Genomic DNA, 20,520 nt, shown 5'->3' with positions numbered 1-20,520 from the left:
GGCCTAGAGACCAGCCAGTGTGGATAGAGAGAGGTGAGCAGCATCAGGACACCCATTGCTGAGAAAAATACCACCTGTCAATGAGGAAAAAGAAAAGCAAATGACTTCTTGATGGCAGAATATATTGCAAGAAAGGAGGTAGGAAGAATTACTAATGTGTACAGTGCACATTAACATAGGATGGCTAAGTAAGACAAGCTGAAGCACATAAGAATTGAGGAATTATGGCACTTGGGAAACTTTCTTGGGAGAAAAAACAAAACACAACACAACTAACTCAGTGACATTATTTAGACCAAAAGTAATAATCAAAATGAAGAATTGCTTAATATACAGCACTGTTAAAAAACAAAACAAAACAAAACACCCAATAGTGATCTCTGCCTTTATTTAAATATACAACTTAGACTAAACAAAATTATAGACAAAAAAAAAGAAAGCCAGAGGTTGTGTTATTAAGCCCAGAAAGATACACAAATATATTTTTAACAAATATCCAATGTTGGAAAAAGCAAGAAGGCAAGAAGTGTGTCTTTACTATTTCTTAAATGTTCAGTCAAGAAAGCAACTGACATGATTTTAAAAAGAAAACAAATTACATACTTTCAGTAAAAAAGTAAATCTTCTTTTATCTTTTTCTCCATATTATAGGTTGTGGTGAAGGTTGGAAATTAAGATTCATTATTAACTCTTGCCTTGACATCTGCAACTTGGCGAGCCTTGAATGACAGGCCACATGCCTCCCTGTCCCACTGAATGCTCATGGATAAGGACCCCTAGCTAAAAACCCTTCTCATAATGGGGCCCAGGCATGGCACCTGCTGATTGCTGAGGGGCAGACATTGATTCCCAGCCAAGCTGCTGAATTATTCAGTTGCCCGCATCTTCCTATGGGAACTAGGAATCACCTCCCTTTTCGTTCCTATAAAGCTCCCACAGCTCCTGCTGTTTCACTGTGTTTCTGAGTACCTGGTAGGCGGTGTCCTCCACCTGGGCTGTGGGAGCATATGACTGACTGCTGTTAATCTCATCTGACCAGTGCTGGGTGCCCTGTGTTTGGCCATCCATTTATTCTAGGACAGGAATCCTTTCCTCATCAACAGGGTGAAAAACAAATAATTAAAATGGAGGTTATAGCCAGTCACATCATCATGTTCATTTTATGCAGTTGAGATAAGAAAACTCCTGTTTTCTTTATTTGTACGATTTAATGTATATGTCATGAAACTTTTTCCAAAAAAATCCGGCATGTTGGTTGATTTCTCAATAAGAAAAAGAATTTTATTCTCTTTGTACCTAAGCATTGAATGTGAATAGCTGAATAACTAAAAATATTATCTCATATTAACCATAAAGGACTTTTAAAACTTTTGAGTTTTTAAGGTACTAAGAAGTTTATTTTATTTAATCAGATTTTAATGTAAGTAATAGCCAGATAAATAATTCTGAACTATCATTTTACAGAATTTATTTGTATAAAGTATGTCTTTATACAAAATATTTATTGCCATTGCTTATATTTTTATATTACCATGAAGTTTAGTATTCTCTCAAAATATTGAATTTATAGTTTTGAATTGAAATAGAAAAGAAATGCTGTGCTAATAACTAATCATATATTTTCAATTTTGTTGATAGAAGAATGGATACCTCATTCCACCTTTAGATAGAGCAAGGAGGACATGAGAGGTGAGAAGGAAAGGGCGAAGTAGAGAGAGGTAGGGAGGGGTGAGGGTAGGAGAGAAGATACTGAGACAGAGGGACAGAGCAAAGATTCTACCTATTGCAATTTTATTCATTTATTTCAAAATCAAAAATAACAGAAAAGTCACAGCGATTCACTTCTAATAGTAAGACTTTCTCTTTGTGAGAGTCACTAGAAAACATGCTTTCAATCCCAAGTAAGGGCATTTTACAAAAACTATGGAATTGATTTACTATTTCCCATTGATCTTACTGTCAGTCAGTGCTTGCACTAAACACAGAAGAAACAGGCCTTATGAGGCGGGCCAGTGGCAACTAAATTGATAATTAAAGTGTGGTTGTACACGTATGACCTGAAAATGTAAGCAGACTCACCAAGGGAACAATAGAAGGTGATTGATCTGGTTTACATTAGCATGCAATTTGAAAGTAAGAGGTTTGAATTAGGGCATGCCCAGAAGGATATGACTAGACAGATGTTAAAAGGGAGACACAAATCTCACAGAGTCCAAGTATTCAAGAATTCAGATGAAGGACAAATTCATGATATTGATGTAGAAACCATATTTTACAGAAAGAAATAAAATACTGTGGAAATCTAACCCGAACACAGCAGACAATTGACATTATACTTCATATCTAGAGTCACAGAATTCCCTTTATTACCATCAGCCAGGGAGTTGAGATTTGTCAGAGCACTTTTTCTGGGATATTTTCATAAATCTGCCATTGAATTAATGGGAAAACAGGCACTTGTGTTGCCTATCTGGTGAGACTGATATCCTAGTCATGTAACATAGTAAATTAGGACATTCCCACATGCATTATACTGCAGATAAAATTTGAAGACTGTCAAGAAAGATGATACCTCTAATCATAAAAGTGTCCCATTAATTGGTATTTAAGTAGTCATACAGAGAAAAAGGCGTAATTTTATTTACTCATTTTTTTTACCACTATTTAGGAAATCACATTTCTTGGATGCCCACTTTATAGTTGAATGTTAATGTTATTGCCTAAAAAATCTGATAAAACTTTGTAACCTAAGACAATATGGATTCTTAAAAATCTCTTTCCAAGCTAACCAAGAAAGACCAAAATTACCAATATTAGGAATGAAACAGAGGACATTACATCACTACTACTTCCCCAGATATTAAAAGTAATGTATGAATATGTTATGAACAACTTTATATCCATAAATTCTACAGCATAGAACAAATGAACCAATTCCTTGAAAGTGACACACTAATAGAACTAATTCATGCATAATTAAATAATCTGAAGTGTTCTATATTTATTAAAGAAGTTAAATTTGTGGTTAGACAGCTTTCTGAAAAAGAAAGTTTGGAGTCAAGCTTCTTCTACACGTAGATTCTACCAAACACTTATGGAAAACCAAAGTTAACCCTTCAATAAAAACACTTCCAGAAAATAGAAGAGAAAATGCTTTTTTAACTCTGCTATTGAGTCAACATTTTCCTAAATCTAAAAGTACACACACACATACACACACATGTAGAACCATTCATAAACCATTTGAAGAAGTGCTGATAATATATTGGTGAATGGCTTAAGTGTCTGGGCTACTGGCCCATACTGCTGGCATGTGATACTTGCTGCTCACGTCTGATCCTGATATATTACTTCTGTTTTCCTGTTGATAGCTGCTGGGTTAGTCCAACTTTATGACTCTAGAGTCTAAAACAGCTCAGCTCATCACAGGCAGTTTGGGATGCATGAATATTTGATGTTCCTCTGTCAGGTTCACCCTCTCTACCAGAATCCAATTTCAGATGTTTGTTGTTGTTGTTTGCAAATGCTTATTTATTTATTTTTGAGAGAGACTGAGGGACAGAAAGGGGGGGGGGGTGGAGGGAGGCAGAGAATCCAAAGCAGGCTCTGCATTGACAGTGTAGAACCCAACGTGGGACTTCAACCCACATACCGTGAGATCATGACTTGAGCTGAAATCAAGAGTTGGACACTTAACCAACTGAGCCACCGAGTTGCCCCAGACCAACTAATGTTTTTAAAAGGTGCTTAAATCTCTACTTCAGATAGCATTGCCTAGCTCCATAAGCCTAAGATTTTGCACTGTGATTTTTCTACTGGGACTTGCCATAAATTCTACAAGTTATCTTGCCATTTATACTAGAAGGTTATTATACAACCTTCTAAATGCCTCACACTTTAAAGCACCTAACCTTAAAATGTGCCTGGTTTTATTGCTCAAGTGGAATGGTTGCTTGTATCACAAGATAGTCTTCCTCCAGGGCACTTTCCTGGAATAGGTAGAACTTAGTTGGAAGTTTTGCTTGTCACCTTGTAGGTGGGTAAGAACAGTTTTCCTGTGGGTGGTGTACACTGTCTCTAGAAGTCAAAGAGGATGTCCACATTTGTGCTCAATTATTACTGGTGGGAGGAAAAGGCACAATTTGTTTTTATCCAAATGAAAATATTTTAAATTGTTAATTTGACTTTTTGTGTATATTTCTACAAATTTTAATACTTGTGCAATAGACACCAAAGTCAGGATACATAAATACTCCATCAGTCAGTCAAAATTCCCTCATGCTATTCCTTTACAACACTCTCCCCTGATCCATAATCTCTAGCAACCACTCATCTGTTCTCTATCACCATAGTTTTATCTTTTAGACGATGTCCTGTAAATGGAATCCTACAGCACATAACCCTTTGAAATTGCTTTCATTCACTCAGAATAATGCCTTTGAGATTATCCAAGTTGTTGCATAGTTAATTTTATTTAACTGCTAAGAATATTTCTATTGTGTGTTACTTTAAGGTTCCTGGATCAATTCCAACACGATAGGCAGGGAGTTGGGGGGTCCACACACACACCAAGCAATTTTCAGATACCAGCTGGTGTCTAAGAATTCAACTCAATTCTGACCCTATCTACCCAGAGGTAGCATCAGGTTCCATAGTTTAAGTCCTTGAGTCCTACAAGACCGCCCCCCATGCCCCACTTCAGACACCAGGTGCAAGCTGCTGCCTCTTACCTGTGATTATGATAGATTGCAAGTTCCACCAACCTCTTCCTTAGATTTGATTAATTTGGTAGAGCAGCTCATAAAACTCAGGGAAACACATTTACCAAATTTATTAAAAGATACGATAAAGATGATGAATCAACAGCCAGTTAAAGAGATACATAGGACAAGGTGTGGGGAAAGGCTTGGAGTTTTCAGCCTACTCCAGGTGTGCCACTCTTCCTAATCTCCACATGTTTACCAGCCTGGAAGCTCTTTGAACCCAGTCCTTTTGGGTTGTTATAGAGATTTCATTACATAGGCATGACTCACTGTCACTGGCCAGTGGCTGATTGAACTTCTGGACCAACACCCTTCTCTGGACGTCAGAAGGTGGAACTGAAAGTTCCAATCTTCTAAATACTTGTTTGGTCCACCTGGCAATCAGCCCCTGTCCTTGGGTGTGGTCCAGAAGTCATCTTCATTAACAAAACAAAATACACATTTATGGTCCTTGTCATGGGAAATCTCAAGGGTTTTAGGAGCTGTGATCCAGGAACAATGGACAAAGACCAAATACATATGAGAAATACATTTTGGTCATCTGAATGACCAAATATATTATTTCTTATAAACCATAATATTGCATGTGGATGTATCAGTTTGTTTATCCATTCACCAACTGAAGGACATTTGGGCAATTTCCAGTGTATTTTATTACAGTTACAAAAGAGTTACTCTAAATATTTGTGTATAACTCTTTGTATAAATATACATTTTCATTTCTCTATAGTGAATACCCAAGAGTGAGATTTCTGTGTCATACAGTAAGCGTATATATCTTTGTAAGAAACTTTAACCATATTTCAGGGTGACTGCACCAATCTGCATTCCTACTAACAATGCATAACATTCCTAATTCTGTAACTTCACCAGTAGTGCATGCCTGATGTGGCCTAAACCACTAACCTCTAAATACTTCATGGATATGACATTATCCTGAATCTTTCTGTTTTTATTTCTTATTTTATAGAACACATGTTTCTTAACAAGGCTTCCAAGGCTACTTTTCACTTTTGCTTATTGCCAATTAGCATGGTGCCATCATAATATCCAGATGGTTTATATCCCTTTGGATGATAATTTGCAGAGAATGGGGCAGATAACATAGCCCTTGGGCAAGACTATCAATGACTACTATTGTCTGTCTTTGTTAATGAAAACTCCTCTGTCCTTCCTTATGGATTATTAAAGAACATATTTGCTTGATTAATGGCCTCTTACCTGTACCTGCAGTCATGTTATTCTGTTCTAGCAAAGATAATGCATTTACCACTGCAACTGCATTTTGAATTAATACTTGGTTGACTTTCCTGAAGTCCACTGTCATCTTCCAGTATCTGTCTTGTTTTCAGGGGGGACAGACAATGATTAAATGGGGTCCTGATTGGGAACATGAACCATGCATCCAATGGGTATTCAAGGATGGCAGTGATCACTGTCATTCATTCAAGGGTATATATTTTTTGATTAAATATTCTGACCAGGGTTAGAGAAGTATCATAAACTTCTATGTTGCCTTACCTTATTGCAAAACGTCTTACACCATGCGCCATGTAATCAATGTGGGAATTCTGCCAACTCCCAAATATTCCCATTATATTTATACATTTGTCAACCAGAGAAATGAGTAATGGATGGGTCTGTGGACCCAGAGAATCTATTGTGAGCTGTAGAAATTCTACCTTTACTCTAACAAGTAGATTTAATAATCTTCATAAAATTAGAATAGTGAAGGCAACAGAGTAATTGCTTAATACATGTGTATTATTTCAGAGACATTGTTACAACCTATCTCATGCCCATCTTAGATTCTTACTGAAGAGCTACAATGGCAGCTTGAAAGCAAAGAGACCCCAGCTGTATATAAAATCACTTATTCTGTAATTTAAATTAGCTGATAAATTCTTCCAATCATAGTCTTCCATTTACTTTTAGTCACTGTTGCTATTTCCTGCCTAAATTTTAAGTTTACATTTAATTAGTTGTTTTTACTCTCTGTGTTTTCTATCTAGTTTTGTTTTATACTCTTCACTTTCATTTTAAGCATGTTTCAAAACCATGAGTAATCAAAATTTAAAGGATGTCACTGCTAGTGGTGTAATTATGAGAATACACAGATGGCTTGTTAAGGGGGGGGGGACCTGAGCAAAGCTGCAAATGCTAACTTTCAACCTGGGAACCTTTCTCTCTGTAACAGAAGTTCATTGCCAGCAAGTTGTATGACCACACTAACCACACTAACAGCTGTAAATGAGAATCAGGATTTTAACAAGAGACAGATATCCAAAATATATTGATTCTCAAGTAGAGCTACATATCCCTTCTCCACTGAGATAATTTGAAGGTTTTCATTTGACTTTAAAGTATATATTGTAGAAGTCAGTGTATTAAACAGCGAAAACCAAACCAAAGGTAGTCTTGACTTTAGCAGATGCTCTTAAGAAATTTGGGGGGAAATATAACACAAATATATTTTATCTTTAATTCTGAAATAAAGCTGAAAGTGACTATGGATGCATATCAGATTGAGTACATAAAAATATTTTTTTTTCTAATTTTATTAGAGAGCACAAGTGAGGGAGATGGGCAGAGGGAGAGAGAGAGACAGAGAATCTTAAGCAGGCTCCATGCTCAGCACTGGGCCCTACTCAGGGCTCGATCCCATGACTCTGGGGTCATGACCTCAGCTGAAATCAAGAGTTGGACACTCAACTCACTGAACCAACCAGGCGCTCCAATATCTGTAATTCTTAAAAAAGCTTTTATCTTACTTCAGTAAATGTTTATTTTCTACATCTGCAGTCATATACTTAAGTTCCATGTCCTGTTTTACTTTTTTTGTTTTTGTTTTTGTTTTTTTTGTTTTGTTAGAGTGAGACAGCAGTAGAGAGAGAGGCAGAGAATCTTAATCAGACTTCATGCCCGGTGCAGAGTGCAACATAGGCCTTAATTCCATGACTCTGGGAACATGACCAGAGCCGAAATCAAGAGTCAGGCGCTCTATTGACTGAGTCATCCAGGTGCCCCTGTTTTACTTTTGATCAAATTTGATCAAGTATATACAAAAAAAGTTTCAGTCATTTAGCTCTCATTTACCTTATTCTCCACTAACACAATCACATACCAAAACAGAAAATAATCTTCACAGGGGTTATTTCAAAGACTAAATGTGCACTCTCTAAAATTTAAGCCACTCTCTCTCTTTTTTTCCTTTAGCATTTTTAAAAATTAACTAAGAATAAAGGAGATGCATTTTCAAATGATATGTAAGGCAAAAAGTTTTGATATATTTGGGAGTAAGGGAATGATATAAAGAATGTGATTGTAGACAATTTTATTTTTAGAATTGTAAAAACAGTTAATAAAATATTTTAATTATTTTTACTTATGTATCCTGTAAGTGTATGTTTAATTCTGTGTTCTCATTTTTATGATTTTCCAAATACAAACATACGTGTATATGTGATCCATCAGATGGCTACCCTAGCTGTACACTGCTTTGAAATTTCATCACCAAATTTTCATTTCTATTTATCATGGTTTGGCTTCATATATACTACATTAATTATGTAAATAATTAGAAGGAAAATAAAATCATTATAAACACATTACCCACAAATAACATAATAGTCTTTTATTCATGCCTGTGCATATGACATTTCCTCAAGTGTGACTATCTGATCAAATGAATATGTATCAGTTAGACAACTGAGATTTCAAGGAAGAGTCAAGGAAGAAAGGTGTTTGCTTGTTTGTTTGTTTTTCCTCTCTGTTAACATGGCCATAACTTCTGCATCTGCTGGCTGCCATTAGGTATTTGTAATGCTTTATTAGAGTAGAATCAACCAAATCCTCATAAAACTTTCAACTTTTCAGAAAAAAAAGATCCATCTTTCCCCAGATATTTTTTGAATGCTGAGAAAAATGTTAAGTCTCTCAAACACAGCAAAGTAAGGATGAAAGAAGAATGATTATCTTTTGGGTCTTAACATTTTGTTAGGAAAACCCATGAAGGTTGAGGGAAAAAAATATATTGGCTCATGCTTCTTGAAAGAGCCAAACAAATTTTCTTTGATGAGTCAAATGACTTCTAATGAATAACTTAAACATAAAAAGTGATGTTTTCTTAAAAAAATTATTTTAAGCATATAAATCCTCCTAAAAGTAAATTTTTCAATTTTGATTAGCTGTGATCACTTAAACAATCGTATAATAACAATATGTAAGAAACTGAAATTTGCCAACTCTATGAGTAAAATAGAATCCATATGTTTGAAGAGTTTATTGGTCTTCATAAGTGATATTTAGCAGCCCCATATATAGTCTTTAATCTAAAATATATTAGCCAACAATTTGAATAGATTTAAATAATCCTTATTTTTATAAATGTTATTTGCAACGTAGTTCTGTCTTATGTATTAATACCACTCATAATCTTTTTCACATTGAATTTTAAATTCTTCATTTTTATGCAATTATCACCATAATTTTGTCCAGAGCTTCTAACATTTCTCACATGTTTCCATGCTTTCTAACTTTGTTTAACCACAATGCTACAAATATCTCACCATTTTCTCTAGCTTTGTTATTATTCCTCACCTTTCTTTAAGCTAAAATCACACGTCCTTTCCAATTGTTCTATTTCATATGATAGCCTTTACATTTTCTTCCATTGTCCTCCAGCACACTTTTCTTTGCAATTATTCATTTGCTTTGCCAGCTACTATCTCCATGAAAAGATTTAGGTTGTGGTGCCCTACATTTTTTAGAAAGCTTTTCCCAATCATCAGTTCTTCTGATAATTAGTACAAAAAACTTACTGGCAACTTTCTTTGCTTTTTAAAGTCCCGGCAGTGAATTATTTATGAGACATATGTAGGATGATTTTTGGTTTCCATCTAAGTCTTTTATGAACAAGACTTACTATTCAGATACTATATTAAATACCTCATTCAAAATTTACCACATAATTAAAAGGTGAAATGGAATCTAGAAGAGAAAAATCATTTTTTCCCAAGAATATACCATGATCCAGTAGAATTAGAAAAGGCAAAAATCACAGATATAACAAAACTAGCATCATGATTTTCAAAGCACTTCACTATTCCTCATTTTTCAAGGGGATATCTGTCCTCTGCGATGGTTACAAAGAATTGCCATTTAAACTAATTGTGCCTCTGAATAAAAACTATTCATACATTTATATCTGTTAATATATATGTTATATATATTATGTTACACCACACACACACACACACACACACACACTGTTTCATCTGATATTATACCAGTGTTTGTACCCTCTGCAAAATGTTCCTTTCTTTTGAAAGTCAGGTTTTAGGGGACCATGGGTAGCTCAATCAGTTGAGCGTCTGACTTGGTTTTGGTTCGGGTCATAATCTCTTGATTTTTCCATTCAAGCACTGTATTAGTCTCCATGCTGACAGTGTGAAGCTTGCTTGGGACTCTATCTCTCTCTCTGCCCCTCCCCTGCTTGCTTTATATCTCTCTTTCAAAATAAATAAATAAACATTAAAAGTCAGGTTTTAGGGGCACCTGCATGGCTCAGTCAGTTAAGTGACCAACTCTTGATTTTGGCTAGGGTCATTGTCCTAGGCTCATGGCATAGAGCCCTGTATCAGGCTCTATTCTGAGCATGGATCCTGCTTAAGTTTCTCTCTACCTCCCTCTCTCTCTCTCAAAAAATAAAAATAATATAAAAATTAGTCAGATTTTAAATTCCACAGAAACATTCTTTAAGAGAACACCTCTGATAGAATTAAGCACAGTAGCACAATAGCATCTGAGGACTGAACAGCAGAAATACAGGAGAAAAAAGAAAGTGTAACTATTCTAACCTCTATCGCTGCCATCACCCTGTGCACACACACACACACTGCTTTTACTAACTATTACTAACTGTTATACCTGAATCGCGAGTCCCCAGAGACCTCCAAGGAGCCGACACCGATGGAAGTACATAAGGGCCTTTATTACAAGCTCGAGCAGGGGCTCACCCATTAACCAGCGCAGTGGCAGCAAGGTGAGGCCCCGAACAATAGCGAGCAGAGTTTTTATGAGGTAAGAGACGGGGGTGTTACAGTGCACACGTTGTACGTATTGCATCATCACATAAGCACCAATCATAATTGTACAGCACCCATGGTAACAGTTTTGACCATTCAGTTTCTGTGAGGTGTCCTTTACTTTTGGCTGGATCCAATCATGACCTTTGAGAATCCTTTGAAAATGACCAATTATGAGGTGATTTCAAAGGGCCTACGTGGGGTTTAGGCAAGCAGTGAGTGATTGGCTAGTTTGTGCAGAGTAACTAGCTGCAGTTCCCAGCCCTGACTCAGACCACAGGAATGTTACACATTTCTTTTGATTGGCTGATCCGAGGGTGGTCCTGAGGGTGGCTTCAGCTGAGGCTTTTCCTGGAACTGGGGCTATGCGCAGCTGGAGGCTGCTCTTAATGGAGGACTTAATTTCAGGCTCCTCACTAACAAATACTCGCTAAATACACAAAATTTAAAAAACTGAGTTGAGGGGCACCTGGGTGGCTCAGTCAGTTAAGCGGCTGACTTCGTCTCAGGTCATGATCTCACACAGCTCGCGAGTTCGAGCTCTGCATTGGGCTCTGTGCTGACAGTTCAGAGCCTGGAGCCTGCTTCGAATCCTGTGTCTCCCTCTCTCTCTCTGCTCCTCCCCTGCTCATGCTCGTCTCTCTGTCTCTCAAAAATAAATAAATCTTTAAAAAAGAAATTGAATCGAGCCACTATTATCTCAGTACTTGCTAACAAGTCAGCACTAACATAAGATTAACACTTGAGTTTTAATACTATATTTTGCAGGTATATATCTGCTAGGAGTTTCAGGACTAAATATTGAAAATAACAGGAGATAAAAATAAAATAAATTAGAGAGAATACAGAGAAATTTCTTACAAGGCTCATGTTTTCATACCTGGAAGTTCTATCTGACTTTATATCACTTAGTTCTTCATTCTAGAAATTAATTAAATGTAATAGTATCATATTTATACATCCTTAATTTTCAAAAACTATATGAAAGTGGCATACATTTTAAAAACAATCTTATGCATACATTTAAATGATATGTATGTATACGTTAAATATTTATTAAATAAATATTAATATTAAAATAATAAACAGATGGTGTCTAACAGATGAACACAAGGACACTGAAATATTTGCAAGCAATTGTTTAAAATAGAAGTATATGTTTTCTTTCCATTTTAAAAATATTTTATAGAGCCCGATTCATGGCTAGAACCCACAGACCGTGAGCTCATGACCTGAGCTGAAGTTGGTTGCTTAACCGACTGAGCCACCCAGGGGCCCAGAATTATGAATTTTCTAATCAAACCGAGTTGTTTTTGAGCCCTGAATCACTTAGTGGCTTTACATTGAACGTATTACATCATTAAAAATTAATATTTATTAATTTCATCTATATGTTGTTTTCTTTTAAAGGACAGATTTATTCTCTCACAGTTTGAAACGTTAGAAAAATCTTTAAAACGGTGATTTAAAAGTAACACTCAACTCATGCTGCCATTATGAACAGAATACTTTTGTCATAATAAAATAAAAGTATTTAGCCTGGTGACTAGCACCTGATAGGAACTGAATAGAGACAAAGCTATTTTATTATTAATAATATCTCTAGGACCTTCTCTAAACTGTCAGTCAAAACTCTAACCATGATACAAAATTGGAATAAAGCACTTTGAGTTATTTCAAAGAAAGAAAGGGTTGAGAGATGAGGCACATTACACGGAAGGTCTTTCACCTTAGGGCAGTGCCTTTGTCTTTTCCAACAGCTGGTTGAATCTAACATAATGCTTAACATGCAATAAGTACTAAATCATTTCTTGTAGGATGAATGAGCTCTTTCATATGAAAGGCAACCCAAGTTACAAAGAATTGAGCTTAATAGGGTATGCTTTGAATGATAGCTTATCTGAAATAAGACAATACAATAAAACAAAGCCTATTTTAAAAGGCAAAATGTTTTATTAAAAACTGTGAATTGAGAGAGAAGTGAACTAATATTAATGGAAAAATATGCAGTTCAACTCAGATTTTGCCCTCTGTTAAGAAATATAAGACTGAAACAATGTTTTCCCTAAGTTTTTAAATTGTGGCTAGAAAATTGTGACGAACTGACCAGCAAACTTGGTAAAATGAACAAAATATGCTTTTTATTCAATTATAATTTGCAACCTGATACATATTGATAGATTTTCACAGCCCTAAATATATTATAGAATAGTTAGGGAAAAAATGATAACCATTTCAAAGAAGTGATTATGACCTAAGTTGTCTTTATGTAACTAGACCAACATTCCAGTTTTTCTTATCTCATTTCATTGAATTTTCAGTATTCCAATTATTATCATTGTTAATAGATTCTCAGATATTACACAGTGTATTAGTCATGTTCTCCAGAGACACAGAACCGAAAGGACATATACAAATATATGAGGGGAGCTATAATATAGGGATTGGCTCACATGGTATGGAGGCAGAGAGGTCAGGCTATCTGCTAGCTGCAAACTGGACAACCAAGAAAGCTGATGGTGTAATTTATCTGGAGTCCAAAGCTAGGAACCAGGACAGCAGATGGTGAAACTCAGTCTGAGACCAAAGGCCTGAAAAGGGAGGGCCTAGTCCTAGAGCCTGAAGGCCCAAGAACCGTCGCTGTAGGGCAGGAGAAGATGAACATTCCAACTCAGGAAGAGAGATAAAGAAGAGAGAATTTGTCCTTCCTCCCCTTTTGTTCTTTCCAGTCTTTCATGGACTGGATGATGCCCACATTGGCAAAGGCAGAACTTCTTCACTCAGTCTACTAATGCAAATGCTAACCTTCCCAGAAATACTTTTACAGACACACCCAGAAGTAATGTTTTACCTGTTATCTGGGCATCCCTTAACCCAATCATCTTGACACCTACAATTAATCATCATGCATGGTAATTATCATGTTATTTCTACTACCCCCTTGCAATCCCAACACACATTCATTCACAAGAGAAACCCACTTTAGTGGACAGAATTATAGATCTTCATTTTCCATTTTTCCCTCTCATCTCACTTTCCAAAGTTTCAGGCTCTTGGCTCATATGTCACTTGTTAACTCCTTCCCACTTGGAGTCTTTTAGCAGCTATTTCTAGCATTCCTTTCCACTTTGGAATCCATATCTATACTGTTAGTGGAGTTGCCTTCTGTTACGGGGTGCAAAGGACAAATAAAGCCATAGCATAGTCACTGTATTTTCAGTGAAGGAGAGCAGCTCAGTGTTGGACCTATATGAGATTGTACAAAGGCAACCAAACAATGCAAAGGTGGGGGAAGAAAAAGAATATTGGGCTGAAAGAAGTAGGCCCATTATTGTCCAAATATCTACATGTTGTATTATTGAGATAAGTATTAGACAATTTTATTTTACTCAAAATGGAGATCTATCACTGTCACCTCTCTCTCTTTAAGACACAACCTTTTACTTGCTGTTGTTTAAGAATTTTAAAAAGGTTTCAAGTGTTTATTTTCTAATAAGACAAGAGAGTTAAAGTGAAACTATCTGTGACAATTAACATGTTGAGGTTGCTTTTGTTTTTCAAAACATAAATTATATCTGATTGAATTTTTTACACTACTGAGATATAATTCATATATCACACAACAAACATTTAAGGTGAATAGTCTATTTATTATTTCATTCCTTCTCCTATCTTTAGGCTCAGTTTGCTTCTCTTTTTCCAGTTGGTTGAGGTAGAAGACTGAGATACTGGTATCGTATTTGAGGGACAAAAACATCATCAGCTTGGTTTGAGAGTCAGAGAGTGTACAAAATTATGAGAGACCATTAGAGCCCCAGAAATCTATTAGCAAGAAGAAAACTGGGAGATCTATTCAGGTATGTCAGCAGCAAATCTCATTCCCTGGCCTCAGTTCTTGAGTTCAGCCAAGAAAGAACTCAGAGCCAAACTCTTGAGCAAGCAAGCATTTATAGCTGTGAAAGCAAAAACACGCTGTGGAAGTGGGAAACCAGCAGGCCCAGAGGTGTCAACTGCATCAGGGGCAGAGTAGTCTTTCCTTTTTTATATTTAAATAGGTTTTGATAGCTCCTGTCAACTTTTCTTACTGGTTGGGAGGGGGAGTCTTTGTACTTCAATGGGTTCTGGCACTGTTATGGCAGCCATCCCCACAATGGGGGTCAAAACCACAGTGTAAATGTATTATAATAAAGCTATAGATGACTCTAGTGGTCAGAGGGGAAAATGCATGTGTGTTCCTGGGGTCTCTTCTGGCTCTTTGAAACTCAGTTTCTGCCCTTCCTAATAGTCAGAAACATCTGTTCCCTGCTCATATTTAGCTAACTGCCTACTCTGTCAGTTGCGAATGCATGTTATGTTTCATGAAAAGAAAAAGAAAAAGAAAAAGAAAAAGGAAATATGACTAAGAGGATAGTACCATGAGCCCTGAGGCCAGAATTAAAATTCATTGGAAATTATTCCCTGGCCTGAAACCTACTCAAAGAACTGCCAAAATTTGACTGGTTGGATGTCACAATTTCTATGAACTAGTTTCTTCCTTTGTCCAAACAATTTTTCTTTTTTTGTTTTGAACTGGAATATTAATAGTGGCTATCCTCTGCCTATCCAGATATTCTGTGTTGGGTGTCTGTTGAGGAAAGGGAGGCCAATTACCTACCTCTTTACTTTCTCAGACCCACAGAGTTGGAGAATTCACACTTGAGATGCTATACCTAAGCAACTACATTGGCGTTGCTTTATTTATACCTGCACCTGATTTAGATGTTGAGATTATGGACTCTGAACTGATGCTATAAAGATGAGACTGGAAGGGATAGAGTACATTTTACATAGTTGTTTTGTATACAAGTTGTTTGTGTGATTTGCCATGCATTTCTGCCCAGAGCCCCACATACATAATTATGAGGGCCTTGGTTGGCTTATAATTCGCATCTTGCCTTGTGATCAGAACTGGCCTTTCTGTTCCTGACACCACACCGAGAGGGATTAACTTGCCAGAACAGGCTAGCCCCCTGGAATGGATCAGGGAGGAAAGAGAAAATGCAGACACCCAGGCTTCTAAGATTGTGAAATACGATAAGAAACAGAAAAAAAAAAAAAAAAGGCTCACTCAGGACTCCACTTAGGTGAATTTAATGACTAACCATAAATCACAGATGGATAGTATATATATTTCTCTGGCAGGAATAGCTAGCTGTGTGGGAGCCCGACAGTGACCACAAGAAAGCGTGGTTAGGGACGTGGGGATGTGCCTGCACACGGGGCTCCCTGCCTGGGCAAGGCATGCCTGCAAACAGGATGCTCTGCCAGGAGGCCTGCACACAATATCCAAGTTTAATGGTCCGCTCGCAAACGAGGGAACATGCCCTCCTTAGAAGTAAGGAGAAGGCTGGAATTGTGAGCAGGCCTCTTAGTAAACATGTTGTGGTCGCTTCCTCCCTTTTCTCCCCCCGTCCTTGAAAGGTGTTTGGCTACTTGCCTTAATTGGGAATTAAGGAATGCATCTTGTAGATTTCAGTTTGTATCCAGTTACCGGGTATAAAATAAACCGCAAGAGGGGCTTGCGTAGAATTGTTCCTCCCGCCGGAGTTGTATCTGTGTCTGTCTTTTGTGTGTGTCTTGTCCTCTGTGTCATTTCGTCTGCAACATAGCTGGAAGTCTCACCTGAAGGGAGACTCTCTGCCCAGGACCCTCAGTTGAGACTTTAACCTGGTTGTTCACTGAGGGGCTTCCTTAGCCAGAAGGTTGGATGTTGTGAGTACTCAATTTGATGTATTAAGCTTTCTTCATTCTTCTGTATTCTTCTCTCCCTCTTCCTGTTTACTTTAATTGTTTCATTCCTTATATTCCCTTTCCCTTATAATTAATAAAGTTTTCCTCCATGTAAACTGAAAGCATGGCTATCGTGAATTACTATTATTCAGAACAGCAGTAGAAATCTATGACTCATTCCTAAGGGAAACTGTGGTAGGCAGGCTCTAGTATGCCCCCAATGAACTTTGCTTCCTGGTTCATGCTCTGATGTAATTCCCTTTACTGAATGTGGGCTGTACTTATCTACTTGCTTCTAATGAACAAGTATGGCGGAAGTAATGGGATGCCACTTCTGGTATTAAGTTTTAATAAGAGGTTTCCATCTTGAGAATCCTTTCTTGTTTCTCTGTCACTCTAACTTTAGTTGTCTATATCTCTTACTTTTCTTTAAAGAAAGCAAGGTTGTCACAGTGTCTATATTTCCGTGGAACTGGCCACATGATAAGAGCCTGTTGTCTTAAGCCAACAGCCTCTTGAGTGTGCTTAGAAGCAGTTCCTCCTCCACATGAGCCTAAAATGACTGCAGTCAACATCTTGATTGCAGCTTTGTGAAATTCGCCCTTAGTTAAATTCGTCCAACTACACTGTTCTCAAATTCCTGCCCTACAGAAACTGGGTGGTCTTTGTTTTCAGCTGCTAAGTTTTGGGATAATTTGTTACACAGCAATGAATAATGAATACATTAAGTTATGAAATATCTTACTAAACCTCAGCTCTGGCTTCTGGAAATCCTTTTAAATAACAAAAGATGAGAAGAAATGGCATGTTATAGCTCCCAGAAATTATGGTTCTCTTTAACTGTAATGCATTTCTTTTGCTAAAACATAGAATGTGGGCATATTCATTACCCATGACACACATACCAAAGCGATATTTTTATTTGTAAATACTACAACAAATTTCAAGCATGTCATCTAAAAATCTGTTCAGTGTTGATAAAGCTGTTCTTCAGTTGTGCCAGAGGGGAGTTTAGAAAAGGATAAGATTCAAGCACAAATAAATTGCTTAGTAATAATATATATTATTTAGTCATATATATAATATATATACAATATATCAATATATATACTTTATGAGACCAAAATAATAAGATAATCAAACTCTCAGCCTGAATTCATTGGTCATCTGAGAGACTGGATTTCATTGTTCTGTCTTGTAATTTTGAATACTATATATTTCATTGAAGTTACATATAAAAAATGGATCAGTTATACCAATGATATTTCAAAATCATTGTAGCCTTTGCTATGAAATGAAAAACAAAATAAAATATGTTACTCCAAATCTGATTAAATTAACATAAAAGTTAAATTGACATTTCATAAGTTATTTTTTAAAAATATGGAACAATGAATTTGTGTGTCATCCTTATGCAGGGGCCTTACAGATTTTCTCTGTATCATTCCAATTTTAGTATATGTGCTGCTGCAGTAAGCATGTTAAATTTTGTTCCAATAGAATCCTTATTGCCTAGCAATTTGATAAAGAATATTATAAAAATATACCATCACTAATTTGAAATTGAATTATTTGCTACTTAGGTTTTTATAGCTACCATGCTAAATGGGAATATTAGCAATGCATGTATTTTTTTCTACTTAATGGATTATAGTTTGTCTTCCCACTTTGCCTATTTTTTGTATGCCTGGAAATTAGGAGATAGATACGTATCTTCTTTTCTTTGCCCCAGAACATGCTCTTAAATCATTGTTCCTTGTTGTCATACACTGTTTTTTTATTGATTAGATATTTGTTACTGAGCAAGTTGGTTATATCAATAAATTGTCAGACTTAGTTATAACATTAACAGAAAGATGTAAGTATAATACAAATAGTACCTTCCTAGTACTAAATAAAGAATGGTCCTTGAGGTCAAGAAGCATAGAGTCAAGGAAATTAAATAATTAAACAAAGAATTGTGATTAAGTGTGTTAGGGGTATAAGTTAAGTGCAAAGGATTTAACACCATTGATGATGGATTATAAAATTTGGGTTATGGAGAAACGTGAAGACAAGATATCTTCATAAATGATGACCCCCATGTGAAGTAAATGGATTAGAGAGATTGACAAAGTCAAAGAATTACAAATGCAGATCTTAATTTTAGCACAAATATGCTATGAAACCTATGTCGCTGGAAGAGCTATCAGAATAAGGAAAGTCTTCTTTTTTATGAAAGAGCTCTTCTTCGTCACACTAATACTTATAGAGAGATTTGGAATTGTGCTGTGAATCAGAGAAGGGGAATGTGTGTTTGTTTCAACATTCTAGGAAAAACTACATTATATCTCCAACAACCTATATTAGTGAGAGATAAAATGTGTGGCCATGATATCATGTGATGTATGTATTTGATACCATGATTCTAGACTTAAATTCCCTTAATTTTAAAACAGACATTGGTACTGATTCCATTATGTCCAACATCCCTCTGTATTTTTGCATCTACCAAAAATCTTAAACACCTGTTTTTTTTTCTTTTTATCAAATGGACTCCTATTTCATTTCAGTGTTCTGAATTGCATAATCTCATGCTCCATCTTCCTTCTCAAAACTTTCATTATGCTTGTTAGAGCTCTTGATCTGTGACCACTTTACTCTCATTAACTTAGAATAAAATGGACAATAGGGCCAATTTTTGTCTGACTTGCTTTTGCTTCTCTAATGTCACCTCACTTTCTCCCCAGCTCACTATGTTCTAGCATCATTGGTTCTGACTGGCTCTACAACATGCTATATGCTTTCCTATTTCAGGTACTTTGCATTTGATTTCCCTTATGTCTAAAACTTCATCTGCTGGTTCTTTGGTGCCCAACTCCTTCAAGTAATAATTCCTTCAAGTAATAATTTAGACTTTCTCTACATGAAGTCTATCCTTAGCTCCTGTCACCTTAATGGGTAGCCTCTCATACTCAGTAATATTATCTATTGAATCTCCCTTCTAATTCTGTTTCAGGGGTTTGATTTTGTTGTGTGTTCATTTGTTGTTTATTGTATGTAAGTCTCACTTCATAATGAGGATACACCTGGGTGGCTCAGTCGATCAAGTATCCGACTTTGGCTCAGGTCATGATCTCGCAGTTTGAGTTCGAGCCTTACTGTCAGACTGTCTGCTGTCAGCACAAAGCCTACTTCAGATCCTGTATCTTCCTCTCTTTGTTTCTCCCCTCCTCTTTCAAAAATAAATAAAAAATTAAAATAAATAAAAATAAAACAAGAAATGTTTAATGCAATATTGCTTTCAATATACTAGTAGCAAACGGTTCTGTATTGTCTGTGTGACATATCTGTGTGAAGTAGTAGGTATTGAATAGTATAAGATATGCAATTTCTTTTCTAATACTTAGTTACCAAAAACGAAAAACAAAGTAAAAACCATTTAGTACATGGAAAGCAATATTGCATTAAACATTTCTTAAGGGTTCTGAGACAGTTAATATATTCCTGAAACTTAGATTATTATAAATGAGTCATTTTCAGCAGGGAACATTCTTATTTTTCTGAAAATTGAAGTCTTTTATTCATGATACCATTATTTTTAAGGTTCTTAACTTTATGTATTTTTTCTCTTCTTTCCACAAAGGCAAAGAAATGGGCACTATAAAAGGAACAATCGTATTCTCTGATCCCTTATAATCATTCAAACAAGCTAATTATTAACATGTAGCTTTTCAAGTTTGAATCTTCAGACACACACTTTGAGGGAGAAAAATGGAGTAATTAGACCTGGTTTCTATGAATACTCCCATTTATGGAATATATATTATTTTTTAAAAATTTCTTTTAATGTTTTATTTATTTCTGAGAGAGAGAGACAGCATGAACAGGGGAGGGTCAGAGAGAGAGGGAGACGCAGAATC

General features: G+C 36.1%; 1 non-coding gene and 1 pseudogene across 1 annotated transcript; one reads left to right on the top strand and one right to left on the bottom strand.

Moving 5' to 3' along the window:
- The first annotated feature begins 6,155 nt into the window (after window positions 1-6,155).
- Window positions 6,156-20,520, top strand: part of LOC120225431 — a 28,711-nt pseudogene continuing 14,346 nt past the window's right edge.
- LOC120225432 lies at window positions 17,996-18,098 on the bottom strand. The gene has a single exon (XR_005526806.1). It is a non-coding gene; the product is annotated as a U6 spliceosomal RNA (small nuclear RNA).

Source organism: Hyaena hyaena, unplaced genomic scaffold (genome assembly GCF_003009895.1).
Source record: "Hyaena hyaena isolate Hyena2069 unplaced genomic scaffold, ASM300989v1 scaffold_1399, whole genome shotgun sequence".
Taxonomy (NCBI): Eukaryota; Metazoa; Chordata; class Mammalia; order Carnivora; family Hyaenidae; genus Hyaena; species Hyaena hyaena.
This window is presented reverse-complemented; position numbering and strand designations above follow the sequence as displayed.